This window comes from Bacillus rossius, chromosome 8, assembly GCF_032445375.1.
Source record: "Bacillus rossius redtenbacheri isolate Brsri chromosome 8, Brsri_v3, whole genome shotgun sequence".
Taxonomy (NCBI): Eukaryota; Metazoa; Arthropoda; class Insecta; order Phasmatodea; family Bacillidae; genus Bacillus; species Bacillus rossius.
Genome location: NC_086336.1, coordinates 67,362,589 through 67,387,066, shown reverse-complemented (window position 1 = coordinate 67,387,066; position 24,478 = coordinate 67,362,589). Strand labels below are relative to the sequence as shown.

The 24,478-nt window shown below is 43.6% G+C and overlaps 1 protein-coding gene across 2 annotated transcripts in view; it reads left to right on the top strand.

Annotated features, from left to right (window-relative positions):
* The first annotated feature begins 15,470 nt into the window (after nt 1–15,470).
* LOC134535168 (interference hedgehog-like) overlaps nt 15,471–24,478 on the top strand; it is a 45,443-nt gene continuing 36,435 nt past the window's right edge. For both annotated transcript variants that reach the window (XM_063374173.1, XM_063374172.1), the window contains exon 1: nt 15,471–15,609. The gene's annotated coding sequence lies outside the window, so the exon portion shown is untranslated. The remainder of the gene's footprint in view (nt 15,610–24,478) is intronic.

The following is a 24,478-nucleotide window of genomic DNA, read 5'->3' as shown; positions in this document are numbered from 1 at the left end:
TATCTGTGTGTTAATTACACTATTTATTAATTTTTCTAAGACCATGTCTGCTCTCAGTACTATTACAGTTGTAATTATGACAAAAAAATAATTACATGCCAAACCTCAATTATTATTTCACAGGAGAAACCTTTTTGTAAATCTCAGTCACTTTTAAAAACACGTCATTCCATGGATGAAAAGAACGTTAGCAAAAAGGTTGAAACCAAGATGGCTACTTTCAATTACATCTCCTTAGATATAATAAAAAAAATTGGAAACAAATCAAATGATCACCTTCATGAAGTACACCAGGAAAATGTATTTCCACAATTCTCATTCCAAAATTTTGATTTACGAAGTACAACTCTTCCGATACGTCAAACAATTTTTTTCTTCTTTACACTACAAAGTTGGGTTTGAAAACTTTCGCGCTCTATGGCGTGCATCTGGCAACATGGCGCACATAACAAGGACAGCGCTTACAGCGGAGATCGTGCATTGGAGAGAGAAAGTGTACACCCATTTAAATGCACACTGCAATCTAGTGATGAGACGCGCTATAGCAGTATCCACGGCCGTACCGGATCAGCGAATAGTACGATACTATCTGAAATATCTTCCAGACGGAACTATTAGTACGTGAGACTTGATCGGTGCCATATGACAACGGATTAAAGACCGCTGACTGTTGTCCAGAGAAAAATTGTGGTGATTGGGGACGAAACATTTTTTTTTTTTTTTTAAAGTTTGGTCAACTGCACCAATATACGCAATACCTGTTGACAAATTTTTTAATACGTATTATCATAGTAGGTTAGTTAACACAACAAAATTTTCGTTTGAGCTATTATTAGCTTTATTTCCTAAAAAGCCGTTACTTTGCAGGATTACCACATCATTTCTGGCGGTAGAATACTTTCGAAGTTCCATCAAGGTCACTTAGCTAAATAAACACTTCGGGGACAGTACAAGACTGTCCGCCGTGTCGGCTCCTTGCTGGTGAGATGGAGATGTATGGTGCTAGGCCCGAGCACAGGACTTGGTACATGCATGCTGCAGAAGACATCTCTGACCAACATGCGCCTGTCGTCCCTACACGTATGACCTGTGGATGACACTAGACATTCGTAGATTAATGGCAAGACGAGACCATGCGTTCCGAATCTTCAGAACTGAAAAAAAAAAAAAACATAAACTGTTTTTTAAGGAACTAACGCGTGAAAACTACAGGGAACTCAGGAAACAGTGTACCCAAGATATAAGAACTGCAAAGCGAAACCATATTGTTACGATTAGTATAAAAATATTAATTAACATCTATTTATAACCGTGTATTCTGCACAAACATTTACAAATTTATAAAGAATATCCAAATAAAAAATAACTTAATATTTAAAATTAAACACTGCATAATATTTATATAAAATAAGTAAAGCAAAATCTCAAATGTATTGTTACGAAACGTAAGGAGGGCCGCGGCGCGCAGGTGCAGGGCTGGCTGACATCACACGGCCGCCGCAACATGAGATGTGCCGCGCATGTCTGGTAGATTACAAGGGTCGTCGCTTTTCCTTCCTCCTCCCCCCCCCCCCCCCCCCGGCTCACCGCGCGGCACTTTATCTCAGCGACGTAAATGACACCTGACAGCTGCGGAGTTACGCGAGCGATCTGGCAGCTGCCGACGCGTGTTTCGAGAGAATTCTGCCGTCGGGTCGGCGCGGGATGACGCGACTGGCCCCAGCCGCGCTCGTGAATTCTACAAGTGGCCCCTTTGATATATAAGCCAGGAAGCCGGCCTCCGGGGAGAGTTAGTCAGTGAGGAGTCGGGAGTTTTCCCGCGGCGGAGTTTCCGGGCGATATAGAGCAGCGAATTCCCTGGACGAAGGTTCCAGGGCGGCGATAGTGTCGCGGGTGCGGTGGAGTTCCTCGGCGATAGTGGCGAGAGGCCGCGGGAGCGGCGAGAGTTCCGAGCGAAGCGTCGAGTGGATCCTCGGCGAAGGGTAGTGCGACGGCGGCGACGGAGTGCGGCGACGGAGGTCCACGAGGGGTGCTGCGGCGAGAGTTGCGCCAGAGGTGCGGCCCAGCGAGGTGTGCGGTGTGTGAAAACTGAGTGGCTGGTAAATATACATATCATTAGGTGTAATTTATTATTAGGCATTACAAGAAGAGTATTTGCTAGTGATGTAAATAGTATCACTCAATTAAACTGTGTGGTAATAAAATCTTTAGTTGGGCTATCCTTTACGAACTTTGTCGTGACAGTATATATTCCTAAAAATTAATATAAAAGTCAGAATCTAACTATCAATCATAAAAAACAAAAATAAATATCAGAACGGGTTTGTAAGAGATAGCCCAATTAAGTTTTACTACAGTTTTATTAACTACTAATATTTACATTACAAATAAATAACTGTACTTAAAAATGTCCGAACACCAATCACTGACACTTAAAAATGTTTATTCGCAAGTCACTCAATGTCTGTCAAGTTCCGCAGTTCGCACTCCTCACTGGAGCTGGGCTCGACAGTGGTTCGCCCCTCACCTCGCGCCTGTCCACACACACAGTCTCGCGCCACTCTGTCGCGCCACTCTCGATCCAGTCACTCCGCGACGCGCCGCTCTCGAAGGGGTCTCTCGCCCTCTTCGCCGAAGTCGCTCTTCTCTTCACCCGTGGAACTCCCCAAACTCCCGCGGAGGTCGGCGTCGCTGCTTATATACTTGAGGCGCCCTTCTCGAACCGACGAGAGCATCTGTGTAGAGTCACGTCATCCCGGGTCGACCCGACGCCCGAAACATCGAGAAAGACGATGCATATTCTCGCCACTCCGCGGGACGGCGTCAGTAAGCCCGAAATTCCCTGGATGATAAAGGTGATAATAGCCCGAGGCCTGACGGTGCGCGGGAAGCGGAGAGGGAGAGTGCTGCCAACTGTTGCTGGTTTAGAGGAGAGTGCTGCCAACTGTTGCTGGTGTGGGAGAGATGGGGAGTGCTGCAGATCCGGCCAGACCGCGCTCCGCCCCAAGGCCGACGGGCCCCGCGTGGCGGCTAGCAGCAGGCTGGAGTCCCGGGTCCGGCGCTTGCCAGCCACCGCACTCCTGGAACACCAACCCCAATCACAACAAGCATCAATTATACTGAGCAATTACAGATATGGCAATTAAATAACAAAAAAAAAAAGTTATTTAACCTGAAAATACAGGGTATAATTATGGTTACTATTTTATAAGTCCAAAATAAGTTTTGTTTATAAAATATTCAATATTTTATTTTCTAGTTTGTAAAATAATTATAATAGTTAAACATTAAAAAAATAAACAGGTCTGGGCCCTGGACCTAGGGGTCCACCCAGTCCCACCCTTGTGGGGGCATGGTACAGGGACATAACTAGACTGGTTTCCACCCGGGGCCCCCTCATTTCAAACCAACGAAACCAAAACCTTTCCTGACATCACCTCATATCGTCACCACATACCTACTAATTACACTATTCCAATTTTTTTTATTAAATTTAGATGGTAAATAAATTGAATGTTTATACAGCAGTTACATTTTTAATACATCGCAAGTAGGATAGCACGCGAAAAATATCAGTTTTTAAATATTTGACGAAATACACATATTTATATATGTTTCAGCATTTTTTGTTGTTGTTTTCCTTACACTACGATATCCAAGCAAACCTCTTTAGTAAAAAAATCCCCCTGCCTGCGTAGCGCCCGCTCAAACGTAGCGCCCGAACACAAGTTCGTCTGCTCCCCCCCCCCCCCCTCCTTTTTCCCCCTGATGGAGCATCGTCGGACTGAGCGTGCGGGGGCAACAGGAAATACACACGTAACTTAGAAACACACAACTCAGAACAGTCATAACTCAGAATTCTCGAAAGAAAAAAAAATTCCACATTAATTAGAACTATCATAAGTTAGAATTATAATGACTTAGAAACACATAACTTAGAAACACGCAACGCTGAACCACGCTTCTTAGAAACGCATAACCTAGAAACACTCAACTTATAAAGACACAAGGCTACTTAGAAACGCCATTACTTAGAAAGTTAAACTTATGTAGAACCTTTGAATATATATAGTGTATAGAAGTCGCGAATGGATAGGATTTACTCTACGTTTTTCAGGAGCGTATGATGAGCAGCTCGGGAACTTCACCGCTGCAGTGCGCTGCCGTAACGCCCTGTTTCGTCTTAGTTGTTATTTACACGTTAGAGCGCAGCACTGTCGCCCGCTGTCATTCCCCGCACCCCCCACCAATCATTCACTGCAGCTCAAGTTCGTTCAACGTGAGGGGGAAGGGGTGTTTGAAGAGTTCGACACTTGTCCGCTAGGGACCACCACAAGTCGATGCCCCTAGAGATGGTGGCGATTGCGGCGGTGAATTAACCAACTACCTCAAAACCGTATTAGAAATTTTAACCTGGGCTGGCGACTTCTGTACAGTATATATATATTCAAAGGTAGAACTGTCATAACTTAGGAAATTCTATCTTGTGTGTTTCTAGGTTATGACAGAACCCCGAGTTGGAGTAGGCAGTAGCGTCGGCACGCCGCGGGGTCGTGAAGAGTGAAAAGGGGGGGGGGGGGGGAATATTTGGACAGTTTCCCAGAGGACAAAAGAGGCGCCCTCCAGAATAAATTACGACTTCCTCCGCGTCGACGGCGACGACGTAAAAATAGGCGCCCCCGCACCGGGGGCGGAGTGCGACACGGGGACCCGCGGGGCAGAGAGAGAGAGGGCTTGGCGGCGGCCGGCGGCGCTTGTAGCTGTCGGCGCGGCGCTCGCCGATCAACTCCCCCCTGTGGAGGTGGTTGTTGCTGCCCGCGCTCTTGTCGGGATGTTCACGACGACAGCCCGCGGCGCCACGTGACATATTGTCGACAGTTTGATTACGCCCGCAGCTGTTGTGAGAACCCGCCACAGATGAAAAGCTTGTCCGTGAGCCGACAGCCGATGTTTTTAATCGCAAAAATAACGTAAATTTATAGATGAAGTAGCTTGGCTTCTGGGTTGTAGCCGTGTCCTTGGAGAATAATTCACCGACGTTTCTGGTCGAACCCAGAAGCCAAGCTACTTCAGACAACGGCCGTGAAAGCCTGCGAACATTATAAATTTAAGATGTTTAAATTTTCAACTTTTTATACATTTTTACTTAGGCCTACAGTATATATTTCCTTTGCTTTCATACACATTCCTGCATTAAGGGGCCCGCCTCGTCAGGGGTGTATGTGTGTCAGTTAGGCGGAATGATAAGCGCGACGCTCGCTGGTGCTTCTAGCGCGCTGTCTCCTCTGGACTGGCGCGCAGTCTTCTCGTAGTCACTGGATAACTGTGAAATTTGAGCGGTGACAGTATCATTATATGGCCGAGAAATGAATATTAAGGTGTAATGCAAGTTTCTTTAAGTGCTTTCAAGACTCTGTACCGATTGTTTAATGTCTAAAAATTACTCTGAAAACACGATTTTTAGCCATTTTAACCTTTCTAAAAATACAGTTTAAAAACTGCTTATCGTCCCTCAGCGAATTCTTGAATACTTTTCGCAAACAGGCCCCACTCGGACATGTTGATCAGTTTTCATATCGCGTGGTTGGTTTATCCTGAAGTCCCCCGCACCGCACGTGTGCCCGGGTGGGCGGGGTCCTTAATGGCTCCGCCCACCCGGGCACACAATACGGTACGCAAAGCTACGGGAAAAACAACACGACTTGATAACTACTCAAGATATCCGAGTGGGGGCCTATTTACGAAAATCATTTAAGAATTCGCTGTGGGACGAAAAGTACTTTTGATTTCGGATGAAGTTTTTAAACTGTATTTTCAAAAGAGTTAAAATGGCTAAAAGACGTGTTTTTAGAGTAATTTTTAGGCGTAAAATAACCGGTAAAGGTTCTTGAAAGCACTTAAGGGACTTGTGTTCCACCTTTATCTTCACTTATCCCCCACATAATGTTACGGTCACCGCTCAATGCACGACGAGAAGACTGCGCGCCAGTCCAGAGGAGACACCGCGCTAGAAGCACCAGCGAGCGTCGCGCTTATCATCCCGCCTCACTAACACACATACACCCCTGACGATGCGGGCCCCTTAAGCCCTTGTCGTGATCCATGGAAGTCAAAAACCGAATTTATAATTGTTCTCTGTAGTTAACACGTTAGAAACACTCTCAGCCATTTTTTATACTTTCATATCTCACTGTATTTTTTTTTGTTGCAGCACAAGACCCTGCAGATGATAAAGTTGGCAACCAGTTCTGAGCAGTGCATGTCGTTAGCTAAAGGCCTGCTACCGGCTTATATAGCCAATGCAGAAGCAGAACGGATATACAGTGGCGGATGCAGGAATCATTTTCGGAAAGGGAAAAAAAAAAAAAAAAAAAAAAACGTGTGTTCAGAAATCTTTTGTCAACAGAAAAGAAAGAGAGGTCTGGACAGTTACATTATCGCTGCCATTATGGTTTGTGATTCCAGGTGTTGTAACATTTCGCCTTGCATCTCCCAAGTATCACTATACAGTTAAATTGTGTAACATGTTCTGTACTTTTTTTTTAACTTGCATCATGTAAATATTAATGTCTGCACATACATATTTGTATGTAAAGGGAACTACATGCATAACGTGACATGTTGTACCTATATCCCGCAGCCTTCACTCCATGTGGGATCAACGGAACAAAAATACAAAATAAAATAAATAAAATAAAATAAACTAACATACCTCCCTTCCTTCACCGAGATCACGCATATTTGGTGTTAACTTACGAGGAGTTGGGGTGGGTTCGCATCCGCCACTGCGGACATGCAGTGTTTGGTGCTCGTGATGTTGCAGTTGCCCTCGAGAGTTGATCTGTCACGGCCGTGACCATGTTGGCTGTGGACAAATGTCAGGGTGAAACAAGGCGTAAAAGGTCAAAGGTGTTGTGACCAGATAAATATACAAACATGGTATCAGCACACTCTAGCGGACGAAAACAAGATGGTGACCTCCAGCGGGTGATTTCAAGATGGCGGCCGTCACGAAAAGTGCAACGGTGGTTTTAAGGATTTTTTTATTATTTAATTAGGTTGATTATTTTTTTTAATGATTTTTAAATTTTTTCCCGAATCTCTAGCATTAAAATTACGGATTTTCAAGATGGCGGACATGACGTCATGCTCACTGGCGATATATATGCTTTGAAAATAGTGGTGGGAGTCAGTATGCCAGCAGCCACTGTGAGGGTTGGATCGGTCGCCATTTTTTAATTTTTTTGCCTTCGCCGGGTTCGAACCGGGGACTCCGAACTCCGTGTCGTAAATGTTTGTTTTTTAAACATTTTTTATTAAATTTTTATTAATTGATTTTTTTTATAAATATTGGATTTTTTTACATGAAAATAGGATAATATTTACGGATTTTCAAGATGGCGGGCGTAACGAAAATTGCAACGGTGACGTCATAATTCAAAATGGCGGTCGAAATCCTAGATGACGTCAGAGGCTTAACGGCGGCTAGGTCTTAGGAGTTTTAAGCCTCTTTTAGGAATTTGGGTTCTTTATAGGGCAAAACGACTTTTGAGGTTTTTCGAAATCCTAATTTTTGGATTGTGCAATTTTTTTGAGAATTTTTGGCGGAATTTTATTCCTTAGAAATGTAAATTTTGACGATTTTTGAGGAATTTTGGGCAATTTTTGCCTAATTTTGGCGGATTTTGAGGGTCAAAGGTCAATGTCCTACTTGTCCCGTTACACTGTGTCCCGTTACGCTCATCCAAGATGGCCGCCGTGACGTCACAATCAAACATGGCGGTCGGCACCACCGGCACCACCGGCACCACACCCTGGACCCTGTGCCAGGAGCCCCATTCCTATACTACTAAATATGTTTATTACTTTAACGAAGAGATTATTTTAACTATAACTTTTATACATGTTTGCTATTTAACTTCTTCCAATCTGTGTTATTCTGTTAAGGATAGGACGATGATAGGAAAAGTAGGAAACGAATGGGAATGTTTCAAGTTTAAATGTGCCTCGAAAAAGTCCAATCGATGGTTGTTCCAATCGAGTGGAAGAGAGATAGATGCGGCGCAAGCGTACAATGAGCGTAACGGGACATTTTTTTCGTGCGTGCAGCCGGCATTCATCGATTTATTAGACGTCACGTCAAAAAATAATTAGATCAACAGCTGAAATTACAAACTGCAGCAGAGGAAAGGAAGCGAGACAACGCCCGACGGCGTGACTGAAAGCCGTTGTTGCGGGCGGCCACCTCTGTCTGGAGCCCCTCATGAGGCGGTATCTGATTCCCGGTAACCCGCCGCGTGTGTGCGCAGGCGGCGGAGGCAATAAACGGATGGTCGATATTTGAAGTGGTTATCAGCTGGTTGCCCTCCGCGCCCGGGACACCGCCGCTTGCAGGCCCAGAGCCTTCCAGGAAGCGGCTGTGATCCGCCCCCTGGGACGCCTTTGTGTCGCGGCGCGGCGTCCACTCCCCGGGACGCCGTGGCGTCGTCCGTGTTCCGCGACCGGGCGAGGTTCCTCCAGCTGCGTGGCTACTGTCGCAGCACCAATCACAGCAAGTCATTGAGTGGCCCTCTCAAATAAGGCAACGACTTCTCTCTCACACGGCCGCCAATCACAAGGAAGAAACCACTGGTGCATTCTAATAGGTAGAGACCGGAAAAAATTGCGGGTTCATTGACCTTCAGGATGGACTGCAATATCCCCTGCACACTCGGGCAAATGCCAACTGTTCATTGGCTGCTGACTTGTGAGTCGTCTCGACTGGGTGGCCTGTGATTCGACACTTCTATGAGTGAGGGTCTCTAATTGGCCCTCAGTCCTCCAGATTAACAGTGAACCAATGACAGAAGCAGCACTAAGGTATACTTATTTGTATTTTAGCATAACACGAAATGAACCCGCGAATTTTACGGGTCTCTAATAATAGGTAGGGACCGGAAAAATTCGCGGGTTCAATGACCTCCAGGATGAACTTCATAGGTCTACGTACACTCGGTCAAATGCCACCCACTCATTGGCAGCTGTCTTGTGAAACGTCCCAACGTAGCAGCCTGTGATTCGATAAAGCTTCGGGTGGGTGTATCTCATTGGCCCAGAGTCATCCAGGTGAGTTGTGAGCCAATAGCAGAGGTAGCACTGAGGTATAACGATTTGTATTTTAGCCTATCGCGAAATGAATTCGCGAATTTTTCCGGTCTCTACTAATAGGCGTTAAGATTCTTTCCGTGAAAAAAAAAATGTCTGTCTGTCCCTAGCAATATTCCTAGGGGCAGGCATTATTCGCGAAAAATATTCGAACGCCCGTTAAACTGCAACAAGGTATACACGCGCCAGCGATTTCTTCCTTGAGATTGGTGGCCGTCTGCGAGATAAGTCGTTGCCTTATTTGAACGAACCACTCAGGACGCGTTTGCTTCCGCACTGATTTACTGTGATTGGTGTCGTAACAATCAACTTGTACCTGAATGAAACTCACCCAATCGCGAAACACAGACGATGCTACAGTGTTTGTTAACTTTCAGCTGGTCTCGGAATCTTTTCGCGAAATACGCATGCCCCTAAATATTCCCTTCTCTCCAGGCTTGACTGAACTGTTCTGTACACAGCCGAGCCATTTTAGAGTCCTCGTTGGTAGGGACCGGGATATACTCCACAATACTTTACTGCCCAAGCGAATATCCCCTGCTCATTGGCTGCTGACTCGTGACTTTGAAGGTCTCTCATTGGCCTTGAGTCCTCCAGACAAACCGTGAGCCAATGGTAGAAGCACTGCAAATATGTAAGTATTTGTGTTCTAGCCTATCGTGAAATTAATCCGCGGAATTTCTCATTGGCCGATACCAACGTCAGAAGCTCTTCAACCTCGGATTATACGTGATTGGGTCAACGCTTCTTATCGTTGTTTATTACTAGGGGCTATCTGATCACTAGAGACCTGCAAAATTTGCGGATTCATTTCGTGATATGCTACAATTCAAATAATTATACCTTAGCGCTGCTTCTGCAATTGGTTCACTGTTAATCTGGAGTAATGAGGGCCAGTTAGAGACCCTCGCTCAAAGAAGTGTCGAATCACAGACACTCGGTCGAGACGACTCACAAGTCAGCAGCCAATGAACAGGTGGCATTTGCCCGAGTGTGTAGAGTGTAGTAGAGTCTATCCTGGAGGTCAATGAATCCGCGAATTTTGCATGTCTCTACTCATTATATTGCAATAAGGTATGCCGACGCTAGCGATTGTTGACTTGTAACTGGCGGAAGTCGGTGAGAAACGCCATCGCCCATTCAGGACGCGTTTGCTTCCGCACTGGATGTCTGTGATTGGTGTGCTTGCTTACAGTAGACATGCACCTGAAACAAACCCAGCCAGCCACGGAACACAAGCAAATGCTACAATGAATACGTGAATGTTTTCGATCTTTACTTATATAGCTAAGCTTCTTTTACTTGCTACAAAGCCTAAAATCCTCAAAGGGGAAAGAAAAGTGGCATCCCCATCCTTGCCCCTTCGGGGAAAAGGAAAAGTGAGAGGGGTACATTGTCCTTCCCAAGGTTGGAGGGGTGACAGTGTTGCCACGCGTGCGACTATTCTCGTACGCACACGAACAATATCCTCTGGTACGACGAAAGAGGGACAAAATATTGTAGGCACGATCCTAGACCCTTCCGTTATCGCGGTGTGTATTTCCATCAGCCACCAGGCTGTCCGCTTGAAACACGATTAAGTTATTCAGACACGTTATCGAAGATAATGATCTATTGTAAACCTGTCTACAAAATCGTGTGTTGGTTGCTGCAGACAACTGTTTAATTATTTGGCCAGGCCATTCTAGCTGTGATTATTTGTGTGCTGACAGAAGACATGTGTATGAGAGAATCTCAACCAATCACGAAACATTGACAAAACTTAATTTCAGTTTGGGGGGGGGGGGGGGGGGGGTGGACGCAGCCCCTTCCAAAGCGGGGAAAAAAGAGTAAGGAATTGTAACTAGATTACGTATTTTTTGTACGGCACCTTGGCCCCCCTGCCCTATGAAAGAGGTTGAATTTCGAAAAAAAAAAAAAAAAAAATGCCCCCCCTTCCTCTATTGTTTCCATTTAGAGCTGGATACATCCTGCAATGCTACAGTGTTTTACCACACAAAACCACATTTTCATTTGTCTTGTTACTATGAGAGATGACTGGCCTCGCCGTGGCGTTGATCCAGGGGTGGGGGGGGGGGGGGGGGGGGCTGGTGGCCCCCTGGAAGTAAGAATCCCCTCACTGAAGGGGCCTGCTTGTGCGCTTGCAAAAGTGTGACTGTGAATAAGGCAAAGCCATGTCTTATGGAACACTTACTATATATTTTAAAGTTTTTTTTTTGCTTAATGTATGCGTGTAGGTCAAAATACGGGCAGCGTACAACATACCAGCTACCAGCAGCCTATCCGGAGATGACCTGTGTCGCTTAACCCCGCGCGCAGAACTCTCTCCTCCCCCCCCCCCCCCCCCCCCCCCCAGCAATCAGAGCCAGCCAGGAAAGAAACTTTGCAAACACAAGTACAGTCCAAGTCCACCAGTCCTATTAATTGTGTCGCAAACTACCACTGTCTCAAATATTATAGTAAACTTTTCTGCGCCATTCTTCGAGTGCGAAACGAGCAGTATGTATAGCATGTGATTGCTATTGATTCACATAGGCCGAGGGGTATGTATGCCCATACCACTCTTTATCGGCAGCGCTAGGTGCGTGTTGCAGGACTGGAAATATTCGCGAGTTCAATATTAGCGGTGGTTTAAAATTAAAATTCTTATTCCACTGTGCTGCGTCTGCTGCAGGTCCACAGTTCGTGAGGACTCTGAGCCAGCGAGTCACCTCCTGCTGACGGAGGACGCGACCCCGTGCGGTCCCTGGGGTACCGCCGCCGTGACGGACCCCGGTACCGGGTACCCCCGAGGCCAGACGGGACACCAGGTGTGGCGGAGTACCACAACCTCCAGCAGGCTTTCTGCACACTCATCCCGCTTGGAAGCATTAGTTAAAAAAAAAAAAAAATTGTCTTCTGTAAAGTCGGTTTACGGACGATAGTTTAACGTGACAACGTCATAACAAAACATTGATGAAATGATTGCATAGTTTTATGAATAAAATTGAATCATTATTATTGAATTATCACTATTTTGTATGGATACAAAGAAAGAGTGAAATGAAATCTACAATTTAATTGATAAATTTACTTTTATTTGCACTCATTAATTCAAATATGTTTATTACTTTAACGAAGAGATTATTTTAACTATAACTTTTATCCGTGTTTGCTATTTAACTTCTTCCAATCTGTGTTAGTCTGTTAAGGATAGGACGATGATAGGAAAAGTAGGAAACGAATGGGAGTGTTTCAAGTTTAATGTGCCTCGAAAAAGTCAGATCGATGGTTGTTCCAATCGAGTGGAAGAGAGATAGATGCGGCGCAAGCGTACAATGAGCGTAACGGGACAATGTGCGTAACGGGACACTTTTTCGTGCGTGCGGCCGGCGTTCATCGATTTATTAGACGTTGTCACGTCAAAATTATAGTTTGAACATTAAAGAGTGCTTATTGAATTTTAACATTTAGAGTTTTTATAAAAATTTTAGTTTCTCGGGGAATCAATTATGATAACCTGGGGAATGGTTGTGACTAATTTGTTTATCTGTGCAGTTGGCCTCTTGCTGCAACAGTTGTGGTCTTGGAAGTGTTGACTTCAATATTGCTTGCGCACTCGAGTGTTGTTTGAACCGGGGGACCACTCCCCCAGGGCCGGTGCAAGGTAAATTGGCGCCCTAGGCGAAAAACCTTAATCCCCCCCCCCGATCCAAACACACCAAAAAAAAAAAATGTTCCTTGCCTCAAATACATCACGTAAGCCTAAGATTTTGTCAACAATCAAATGTTAGCTGGCTTGTGATTTTTTTTTAACTTTTTTACTTATTACAAATCATAAACAGGTCAATGTGGACTTTAAATAATTACTTATGTCAATATAAACATTTCAAACTGTTACAAAAATATATTTTCATCTAGTTTGAATAATCGTTAACCATATTATATCAGCTGTAGTGTGTCGTGCTGCGCCGCCCCCAGCTACTTGGCCCCCTAGGCGGTTGCCTAGTTCGCCTGTGTGGACGCGCCGGCCCTGCACTCCCCCCTCGCACGGCCTGGGGGGGGGGGGGGGGAGGACGAGGTCCCTAGACCCCGCTGAGCTGCGGCTCTGCCTCGCCCGACGCGTGGTCTGCTGCCGTCTGCTGCGCGGTCTCCGCCGCCCCTGATGGCGACCCCGGCGCCTCACCGGGGCAGAGACCCCAGGCCGTGGCACCTCATAACTAGGGACACCTGTATTTCGCAGTTTCATTTCATGTCAAGGTATTTCACAAAACACTAGCTTTTTCTAAGAGTCGTGGCAAATTGTGAGGGTGCTGCAGTACGGTGACCACATTCTCAAGAGCTGAGACAGGTATCTTATTTTCATAGGTAAATTAAATTCCCTAAATGAGTTACAGTTGAAGAATCCAGAGGGACAATTTGTATAGTTTGGTTGAACAGATATGGCAGTATGTTGGTCCCCGTCAAGAGCGGGACGACACCTCTCCCCGACCTCAGCCAATAACCACACGAGAAAAGCTAAAGTATTTTGTGAAACACCTTGACACGAAATGTATTCACAAAATACAGGTGTCTCTACTCATAACTTACACTGAGTACATTTGTCCGGGTCCGTCCCAAACCGTCTGATCATGCTGGGTTTCAGCCAAGCAGACAGGGTAGCATGCATCATGTGCTTTGTTCGGGGGGATTGGCCAGTCATGGCAGCGATTGGTGCCATGACTAACTCCCCATATCTTAACTTTAGACTATAACTAATTAAGTTGGACCCAGGTAGAAACTATGGGCTCATTCACGCATGGTTGAATAGTGCAAGCATTAAAACAGGCAGGTTCAACACGGGACAAGAAGGATGGTACAGGAATTTGTGTTGGTCGGGGCAGGAAGTTTGAGCCACGTTGGGGTCGGGAGTTTGGACCGTGTGGTTCAAAATTCAAAATTCAAAAGTTTTTATTAACACATACTTTGAACTTTACAGTTTTGGTATATACAACAGGACACTCCAGCACTCGGTGCTCTTTTGCCTTAATATAATTTTAAATTTATTTACAGTTTCTATTTGAATAGTTGGGAAAAAACACGATTTAAATAAAAGGAAAATTTTTAAAAAACCTTTTGCTTGGTTTTTTGGAGTCCTTTTTTGGACTCGATGTCTTCGGTATGATGCTGTGTTTGTGCGCGTCTGTGTTGGTACCAGCGGCGCATGCGTCCCTGGGCGGTAAGCGACTTCATCCTTCGCCCAACGGCTGCCAGTCAGCACGTGTTCCTAAAACTGTAGAAAGGAAGACGGCGTTGGGTGCATATTAATAATACTTATTGTAAGTTAAATTACGTCAATCATTCGCGAACTGGCATATTATTGGGTCTCACTCCAGAAGGGATAGAGCGACAGGTCGCCTGTCGCCAGTAGAAGACTGTCGGCAGTTAGCGGAGTTATCCAATCTGTCATTTAATACGTTGACCCGCGCAGCTGGGTTGGGAGGGGAAGGGGGGTGGGCAGGGGAGCAGTAACACCTTCAATTGCAGTTAAACTGCTGTTTGGGTGCCCACTTCCGCGCTCGCCAACAAGATGGCCGCCTGTGTTGTCGTTCAGCTGGCCGAGCTGTCTGTCACGCAGTTCCCTTCCCAGTTGAAAAGTACATATCACAAATCAGCAGCTAATGGATGGGTTGTATTGTCCCGAGTAGACCTACCCAGATGACTGTGGGGTCCATCCTACAGGTAATTGAACCAGGGAATATTTCCGCTCCATAATCATAACTGTACACTATATACAGTATTATCAAAAAGCCTCAAAACTGTAAAATACTTAGTTATCAGCCCCTCCCAACAATTTTTACTCAATCAAGAAATTATGGTTTTAGACATTGTACACCATAAAAATAAATAACTTAGTTTGAAAGTTGGATGAGCGTTTTCGATTACATTTTAATTACGATTTTTATTTTTATACTGAATCTTATAATTTCCTTCGGCAAAGAAAGGTCACAACCGCCTCTGGGTTTATGAACATGGCCACCGAAGAGTCATGCACATGTTGACATTTGCTGATTTTATTGACTTGATGTAAGTTTTTGGACATACGCCATTAGCAATGGCGTATGTCCAAAAACTTACATCAAGTCATGCACTCCCATTGCACAAATCTTTTAAAGATAACAGCTGATTTTATTGTCTGTTATCGTTATTTGTTTTAACTGTGCGTAGTGTCGCAGTGGGAACAACATCGCAAGTTATCGAGGCAAATAAAAACTCTGGTCGCGAGAATTTCGGCGCGCTATACGAGAATGTTCAGCCGGCTGGCGCGAGAGTTCCGCGCGGAGATGTTGGCAGTACTGCGGCGGGATTGTTCGGCGCCGAGCGGCCAGTGTCGGTCGCGGGATAGTTGTCTGACGAGTGCTGGGAGTTTCGGGCGCGGGGGAAGTGTGGGGGTTCGTTGGAATGTCTTCGCCGCTGGTCGGAACGCAGATTGTGCAGGTGTTCTAGGTAAATGTAACTTATTGTCCGCCAACACGCAAATCCACCGATGAACAGTGTTCTCGGTTTGATTTGAGCTGAAGTATCGGTAGCCTTTGTTTGAATGGTTGCAGCTAGAATCAGAAACTTTAATATGAGGCATTCTCGTCTCCGCGTGTTACCAACATTCAAACATTGGTTCTCGATTTGCAATCAGAACTGTCAAACTAATGTAATGTAAACAATAGTTTCGTTACTTTTATGTCAATTTAAGCGCGCAAGGCGGTGATTTATCGCGGTAAAATTTGATTGTTTTTGTTAAGCTTCTACACACTTCTTACATCTCCAATTAATAGTTTCGATAGTCTTCAAAATAATCGAGCGTTTGCTATTTCGAAAAACGTTGACTGTGATTTTTTTGTTGAATTCCATCGCTGTGCATTTATTTTTCTTTGCAAAACGTTGTTATTTATTTTATTACATATCTAATTGTAGATATATATATTATAGGAAATTATACTTTTAGTTCTTGAAAACATTATATATTTTATACTCACCGAGTACTTACATGTATTTAATCAAATAATAAAGTTTGCTGAACTATTAAGAACATACAAGAAGCAAAAAAAAAAAAAAATCTTATCTCAGTATTCACTAAGCCAATAAGAACGCAGCTAATGTATTACAGAACGTCTGTAATTTATCTAGGTAACGCCATGTCAAATATATTTCTCCCTACAGTGCAAAACGTGTTCCATGTACACACTCAGTATTCCTCTGCGATTGCCACCAAACATCGCATAAAACTACCGTGAAAATAATTTGTTTTGAGTAACATTTTGTTCTGATACTGAGTTTTGTTTGTTTTAAAAATCTGGGTGTTGTTATTTGTTTGTAAATTGGCGGGGTTGGCCTTTTACAATTTTTATTTTTGTGAGATGCTTATATTAGATCGTTAAGTTTTAATTGTTAGCTATCTTTTTTTCTTTCAATTTTTGCTTCAACATGTCTTCTTAACACTATTTAAAACATTAAATTTGAAAATTAGTTTAAGGTATCATTTCATAAACTACGAGGTAATTAAATAGTATCAAATAACGAAAACATATGAATACACCTCAACGATAAGATTATATCTAAGCATATCTTGCTAAAATAACAATATGTTTGGGTACAGATTAAAGTATTCAAATAAATGAGCTAGAAATCGTAATTATGTATATTGTTTGCTACGTGCAAAAATTATTTTAAGAGCCATGTCTATATGGCACATGACTCCAAGTAAATACCAAATTAGGTTTTATGTATTTCCCTAAAAATAATTATCTAAGTGGCAGGTGATGGAATATGGCTATTGAGAATTTTTTCTTCCTTTTTTGTGCGTATTGCCAACCTAACAACCCGGAACTATCAGTGACTCATCACTTGATACATTGTTTTTAAAATAGTAGGATTCCCATGTTTGCATTTTTTTGTTATTATTTCTGTCCAAACAATCCCTTTCGGCACTGTCCTACAGGCGTAGGTAGATTTCCAAGTACCGTGATTTATTTTGGTAATATTTTGGAAACTTCTATAAACTCCTGGAACATTATAAGAACTTAATGTAGGTAGCCTACATAACATCCTGTATGTTCGCCAATTTAAAAAAAAAGATATATTTAACATTTTCCATGCAGCGAAAATATTTTGAATGTTTTTAACTCAATGCATCCAGCATTGGATGTCTTAACAATTACATATTATCCCTACTAAGATCTTTTAATCTTCAAATATTTTTCAATTTTTGCGCAAATACGTGGTCGTATAATTTTTTTTGACAAAGTTTTAAGGTAACATTAAGTTGGTTACTAATAAATACTGACAAATCTGGTACTAAGAAAGTTATTTTTTTTAAAATTTCAACCCTTGTTTTAACGGTATTAGTTCGTTTCATCGAAAATTGTTTCAGCCAAAGGTTTGAGGTAACGTTTAGGCGTTTTACAATACATTATAATGCATTGATGGTATATCTATTAAAAAAAGTAATGACATTTTGTTTTTCTACCCTTGATATTTCCACCCCTTGCAGTAATAGTTTGTATTATCAAAAATTGTTTCAGAAATTTTTTTTAGGTGAAAATCATAAGATTTACAAACAGTTAGATTACTCCCCTACTAAGAGAGTTAAACGATTTTCTTTTAAATTTCTCCCCCTCTTTTTTTCTAACCCATTGCAACAATGGTTAGTATAATCAAAAATCGATTCAGACGTAAGTTTTAGATAAAAATTATAAGATTGATACAAAATAAGTACGAATTCGATGCTGTGCCTACGAAGGGAGTTATGATTTTTTTTTGTCTTCCAGCCCCTGTTTTTGCAACCCCTTGCAGTTATGGTTGGTCGTATCAAAAACTTATTATATACTTATACGGCGGAAACCAAGTCGAAACGAAATGCAAGAAGTTGAAAGTTGGCCGATACTTGCGATTCGTTTTTGCATATTTTTTTTTGACGTGATAACTTCTTATAAATCATGAACACCGGATGCATGCACGAAAAAGCATGACTCATTGTCACGTTCCGCCTGAGCCGAGCGTGCAAGAATCGGCCAACCACCGTGCGAGAAAATCTTCTATAATATCAAACAGGTTGAGGCGGGCGTTTTAAAAGCAGCAATTAAAAAAAAAAATTTGATTTATTTGTCCAATTTCGTCATTTCAAATTAACAATTTATTGACATTGATTTGATTTCAGTTTATTTCTATAACTAATTGTTCGTGGTTATATTTAAACAAATTATTTAAATTAAATTTGCAAAAAACTGTAAATAATATTTGAAAATTAAAAAGTAGGCCTATACAATTTTTCATCAATGTTTTCTTTGACGTTATCACGTAAAATTATCGTCCGTAAACCGACTTTTGTTGTGCTGAATTTTTTTGGGTTCAATATTTTTGTGCTGTCGTCATTTGTGGTGGTTTTTTTTTTCGTTTCTTAGTCCATTTTTCTTTGTTTTTCTTTGTTTGTTGACCATATTCCTGTTATGGAATATTGTTGTGTTTACATCATGTTGACAACAGCAATTTTTTTTGCTTAATTTGTGTTTTTTGTCTCTTGGGTATTTTTTTAGTTTTCTTCTACAGAAAAAAGTGCTTAGCAATGGCGTGTGTCCAAAAGCTTACATCAAGTCATTCACTCCCATTACACAAATCTTTCAAAGATAATAAACCGACTTGACTCGTGTAGTTTATGAACGCGGCCTCGGACACGCTGATTGACGGACGGGAGCTGTGACCAGAATGCCCCGCGCAGAGTCCTCGGTGCGGACACCTTACAAGGCCGGCCGCCGGCCTGCCCCGATGAGGTATTCCACCCTCGTCCCGCCACGGACGGCGCCGCCATATTGTGCAACTTGTCCGCGTGCGAGATGACGCCGCGATGACACGCGGGCACGCGTCCGACCGGTGTTCCGCGAAGGCTTGTTTATCGCCTGCTCGTGCCGCCGCAGCGATCGGCTTGGCGAAATCCCCCGCACACCGGCGTGTGTTTACCGAGTTCGTTGGCGCCGGCTTTAATGGCCCCGCCCACCTGGGCACACACGCGGTGCGCGGAGCTTAAGGTAAAACAACGCGATTTCAAAACTACTCAAGATATCCGATTGGGGTCTGTTTCACGAAAAGCATTCAATAGTTCGCTGAGGGCCGAAAAGTACTTTTGATTTCGGATTAGGTTTTTTAAACTGTAGTTTTAGAAGAGTTAAAAATGGCTAAAACGCATGTTTTTTTCATTGTTCTTGAAAGCACTTAAGGCGCTTGCGTTACACCTTTATATCTTCATTTCTCCGCAATATAATGTTACGGTCACCGCTCAAATTTCACAGTTAATTTACTGTGCACGACGAGAAGACTGCGCGCCAGTCCAGAGGAGACACCGCGCTAGAAGCACCAGCGAGCGTCGCGCCTATCACCCCGCCTCACTAACACACACACACACCTGACGAGGCGGGCCCCTTATTGGCTGCGTCCCCGAGGTATCCGACATGGAGTCTGTTCATTGGCAGTTCCCGCCTAACTGCGCACGTCTGTGATTCTGGCCCAACTGTAGTGCGAGACGCATCGAAGCGCAGTTTAGTGCTTGTTTGATTTTATATAGGATCAATTATTGTTAACAACTATCATCATGTGTAAAAATTTAACGGCAACGGTAGTCAAAAACCTGGGTTACAGTGGCGTCGAAGTTAAGGCGATACGCCTTTTCTTACACTCAACCACATTGAACGTGGAAACTTCATTATCAAGAACGCGACGTTATTAAACAACCGCTCAGCTAGGATTCGAACCAAATACAACCAGGTTAAAAAAACAAACAAATAATCTTTTTTGTTTGAACCCGGTTAAAAAAACAAACAAATAATCTTTTTTGTTTGAACCAGGTTGTTTTTTTTCTTTAAGCCAGGATTATTTTTTTCTTTAGTTATTTTGGTTTTCGCCATGTACAAAAGAAAAACCATACAACATCCCGTTTTCTGCCACCCATGTTGAACCAGAAAAGTTATAACGTCAAAGAACTGAAGTCCAGCAAGTCTGCACACCTGACTGGGACTTAACCACAGAAAGGGTATTTCCTCACAGGAAGAAGATTCTCCATACAATGGGTGTTTCCGATTGAATACCCCATATTATGGGCTATCCCACAGAAAAGGAAATTACTATCTTTAAATTTTTAATTTTAGAGGAGTATTTAGAAGTGTATAATTTACAACTTATTCAGGTGATTTAAATGATAAGATCTTGATCATTGTATAATTTTTTTTTGTTCCAGTAAATCGCAAGATACATTAATAATCAAACTTTTGTTGTTAGAGCGGAATCACTTGGTTTAGATCATGGCCAACCCTGTCGATAACGGTATAAAAACGAACGCTTTTGGCGCCGGGTAGGGGGGGGGGGGTTGGTTTTGTTCAGTGCAGGCAGGGGTTAGGTAGACCATCTCGAGAGGGGTTGGTTGAGAAGGGGAGGAAAACAGGTTGGTTGAGACCCCCTCCAGCCTTGTACCATTCTAAACACGTTCTGCTTTGTTTCCCCAAAATAAGATTATAAAATAATTGATAGTGACGAACGTCGTGGAGTAAAGTTGGATTCAAAATATTATAGAAAAATAAAAGTGTAGAAACATCGGTTCAATATTTGACTGCCATAATTTTGAATAACCTGATTCACAACTACTATTAGTGCCTTCTTTGTGTATGGGAGGGAGGTCGTTCGCATTGCAGGGAAATTAATAAAGCCAATTTTATTTCACTTAAGGGACCCCCCCCCCCACACACACACACGATCAGTCCGAACTGTCTAATCGGACTTATCAGATGGAACTTAAGGGGCCCGCCTCGTCAGGGGTGTATGTGTGATAGCGCGACGCTCGCTGGTATTTCTACCGCGGTATAGCCTCTGAGCGCAAGGCTCTGAATTGACGCGCAGTCTTCTCGTCGTCACAGGACAACTGTGAAATTTGAGCGGTGACCGTAACATTATATGGCCGAGAAATGAAGATAAAGAAAGGTGTAATGCAAGTCCCTTAAGTGCTTTCAAGAATCTTTATCGGTTGTTTTACGCCTAAAAATTACTCTGAAACGGTTACGGTTAAAAAACTTAATCCGAAATCAAGAGTACTTTTCGGCCCTCAGCGAACTCTTAAATGCTTTTCGTAAACAGACCCCACTCGGATATCTTGAGTAGTTTCGAAATCGCGTTGTTTTTCCTGAAGCTCTGCGCACCGTATGTATGCCCTGGTAGGCGGGGGCCTTAACAGTCGGAACTGCCGTGTGTGTGCGAGGACGATGATGTCTTTCCATCATATAGGATTGTGGGCTCGAGTGCCCTGCCGTGCGTGGGAACAGCGTAGCGCCAGTCCAAACTGCCAGTCCATCAGTTTATTGTCGTGGCAAACATCTTTGTTTATACTCTTTGGTTGCTTTGTTCTTTTTTTCTTTTTTTTTCTAACTAAAAGTGCAACTGCAATTGCAACATCCAAAGTTTTTTCTCTCCATATTCTACGATGAAACGATACATCCAACAGCGACAGGAACCACAAGAAAAATTAAACAATTCATAAATGTTAGTAAAACCAGAACTAGGAACTGGACTGATCAAATGTGGGGGCTTTTACGTACGCATGACTAACAGCCAATGAGAGCAGAGCAAGTGGGCTTTTTGGCGGGAGGTGGGAACTGTTTACATCTATCATGTTGTTACGAACGTGAGCCAGGCCGGGACACGTGCAGGTGCAGAGCTGGCTGGCGGCTGCCGCAACATGATATGCGCCGCGCGCGCCTGGAAGATAACAAGGATTGTCGCTTTCCCCCCTCCTTCCCTCCATTCCCCGCGCGGCGCCCTGCCTTTGACACGTAACTGACACCTGACAGATGCGGAGTTACGCGAGCCGCCGACACGTGTTTCGAGAGAAATATGCCGTCGGGTCGGCGCGCAATGACGCGACTGGCCCCGGCCGCGCTCGTGAGTTCTGTAATTGCGCCTAGGCCTATATATATATGCCCGAGGACGCCGGTCAGAGGAGTTCAGAGTGAGAGTTGAGCAGTCAGAGTTCAGGCGGGAGTTCTCCCGCGGCGGAGTTTCCGGGGCGATAGTGCCGCGGGTGCGGCAGAGTGGCGAAGTCCTTGGACGAAGGTTCCAGGGAAGGGAGTGAGTGAGTGGAGTCGGGAGTTTTCCCGCGGCGGAGTTTCCGGGCGATAGTGTCGCGGGCGCGGCGGAGTTCCGAGCGAAGTTCCGAGCGAGGCGTCGAGTGGGATCTCGGCGAAGGGAGGTGTGGCGGCGGCGGAGTGCGGCGACGGAGTCCCGCGGCGGAGACCCACGAGGGGTGCTGCGGCGAGAGTTGCGCCAGAGGTGCGGCCCAGCGAGGTGTGTGGATTGTAAGAAACGAGTGACTGGAGGAAGCAACATTATTTTTTAAGTGCAATTGATTATTTGCCATTTTAGGAGATTATTTGTGACATAAGTAGTGGCCATCAATAAAACTGTGTGTAATAAAATCTTTAATTGGGCTATCCTTTACGAACCCGCGGTAAATCGTAACAATATAGTGACAAGAAATGTCGAGGTATTAGCTTGCTTGCTTATATAATTCCTGTTATAAAAATAAATAATCGTTACTATCTAGATAAGGGGGTGGGGTGGGGAATATATATACCCATCTCCAGAAATTCTAAAATATCTATCATTCCCACCAAACAATGGAAATAATGTCAAAGCAAGCAGCAGGCTCAAGTGGTTCTATTAACCCCCCCCCCCCCGGAAGTGAAATTCTGCGTACGTTCTCGTGCTGTGATATAATTTTTGAGTGGAAAATTATTATTCACAAGCTACTAGTCAGCTGTCTCCGGAGAATCATACTTACAATACGTATTAACACTACAAACAAATGTTAGATTCAGTACATAATTTCACTGGGATACATAATTGAATTGAAGAACAAATGTGCACGTGTTGCGCAGTCATGCGTATGGCCCGCCATTCTGCTATGCATTTACATATGTTTTATGACTGAATTTTTCTTTATTGTCGAATTTCAAAACAAATATTGATTTATCACTCTAAAATCTCAGGGAGTAGTAGATTTTTATATCTCCAACGTTCACGAATAGAAACTTAAGTGATGATTTTGCTTGATAAAACAAAACTGAATATTTATATATGTATTGGTTTATTATTTAATTGTCTTTCATACTTCGCTCTTTAGTCAGTTATTTGATGATTTCCGCTAAAACAAGTCAAAAGTATATGTGCAAAGCAGTAAAAAATATAGATTACTTGGAGTAACAATTCCTGCCGCTTCTCTGCAGGATGATATCGGGCTATAGTGGGAAGAAACGCTGTCACGGATATCACTAAAGGAATAGGAAACCCTAACAAGGCAGGAAAGAACGGATGCGAGTGAGTCAGAAAATTAGGTGCCCAGTAGAATTCGTAAATACAACAATTTATTAACAGGTATATTATCACAAACGAATATCTCGTCTCATTCTCGAACTGACATTGATAGTTATAAAGCTGTACCCCTGCGTGGTGGGGTTGAATACTCGTTACAGGTCGGCTATAACAAAACATACAAAAAATTAACAATCTAATTATTGCAGTCCACCAAGGATAAAAATAATTCTTCTAAAATAATCTCACTGTAAACCTATGTGACTAAGTTGCGTTAGTTTCTTTATCCTGTCTTTGCTCGTGTTTGTTTTCTTTTGAATACCATACCGCCATGAGACGTGTTTGGGCGGACCGACGAGTATGCAGGCCGCTCAGCTGTGACGCGATGCAGCCTTGCACGCGCCGTCCGGTGTCCTTATTTAGCGCGGAATGCACGGTCTGGCCGGAGGAACAGAACATTCACTGTCCTCGAGTCGTACGCCCGAGTAATTCGCGTTCGTGCAGATTCAAACGGTTTATTCATGCGTTGAGCCGGCAGCCCGAAGTAATGACTTGGATTTTGAAGTGCCCGCCGCGGGACTGCTGGTTTCCCCTCCTCCAGGTCCGATTTTCCTTCCTTACCCCTCCTGAGTTGGACCTGTCCACGCTGCGCATGCGCCGACGTCATGTCGAGGCTAACTATCTTATTGCTTTTGACGTGACAACGTCTAATAAATCGATGAACGCCGGCTGCAGGCACGAAAAAGTGTCCCGTTACGCACATTGTTCCGTTACAGTCCCGTTACGCTCATTGTTCCGTTACGTTCATTGTTCCGTTACGCTGTGTCCTGTTACGCTCATTGTTCCGTTACGCTGTCGGTGAGTGCAGTAATAATAGGTTATGTTACAATTGACTAAAAAATTATGGTGATTTCTATAATTGATGATAGATATTTGATTACAGTTTATTTATGTAAAAACATTTTCATAATTATAT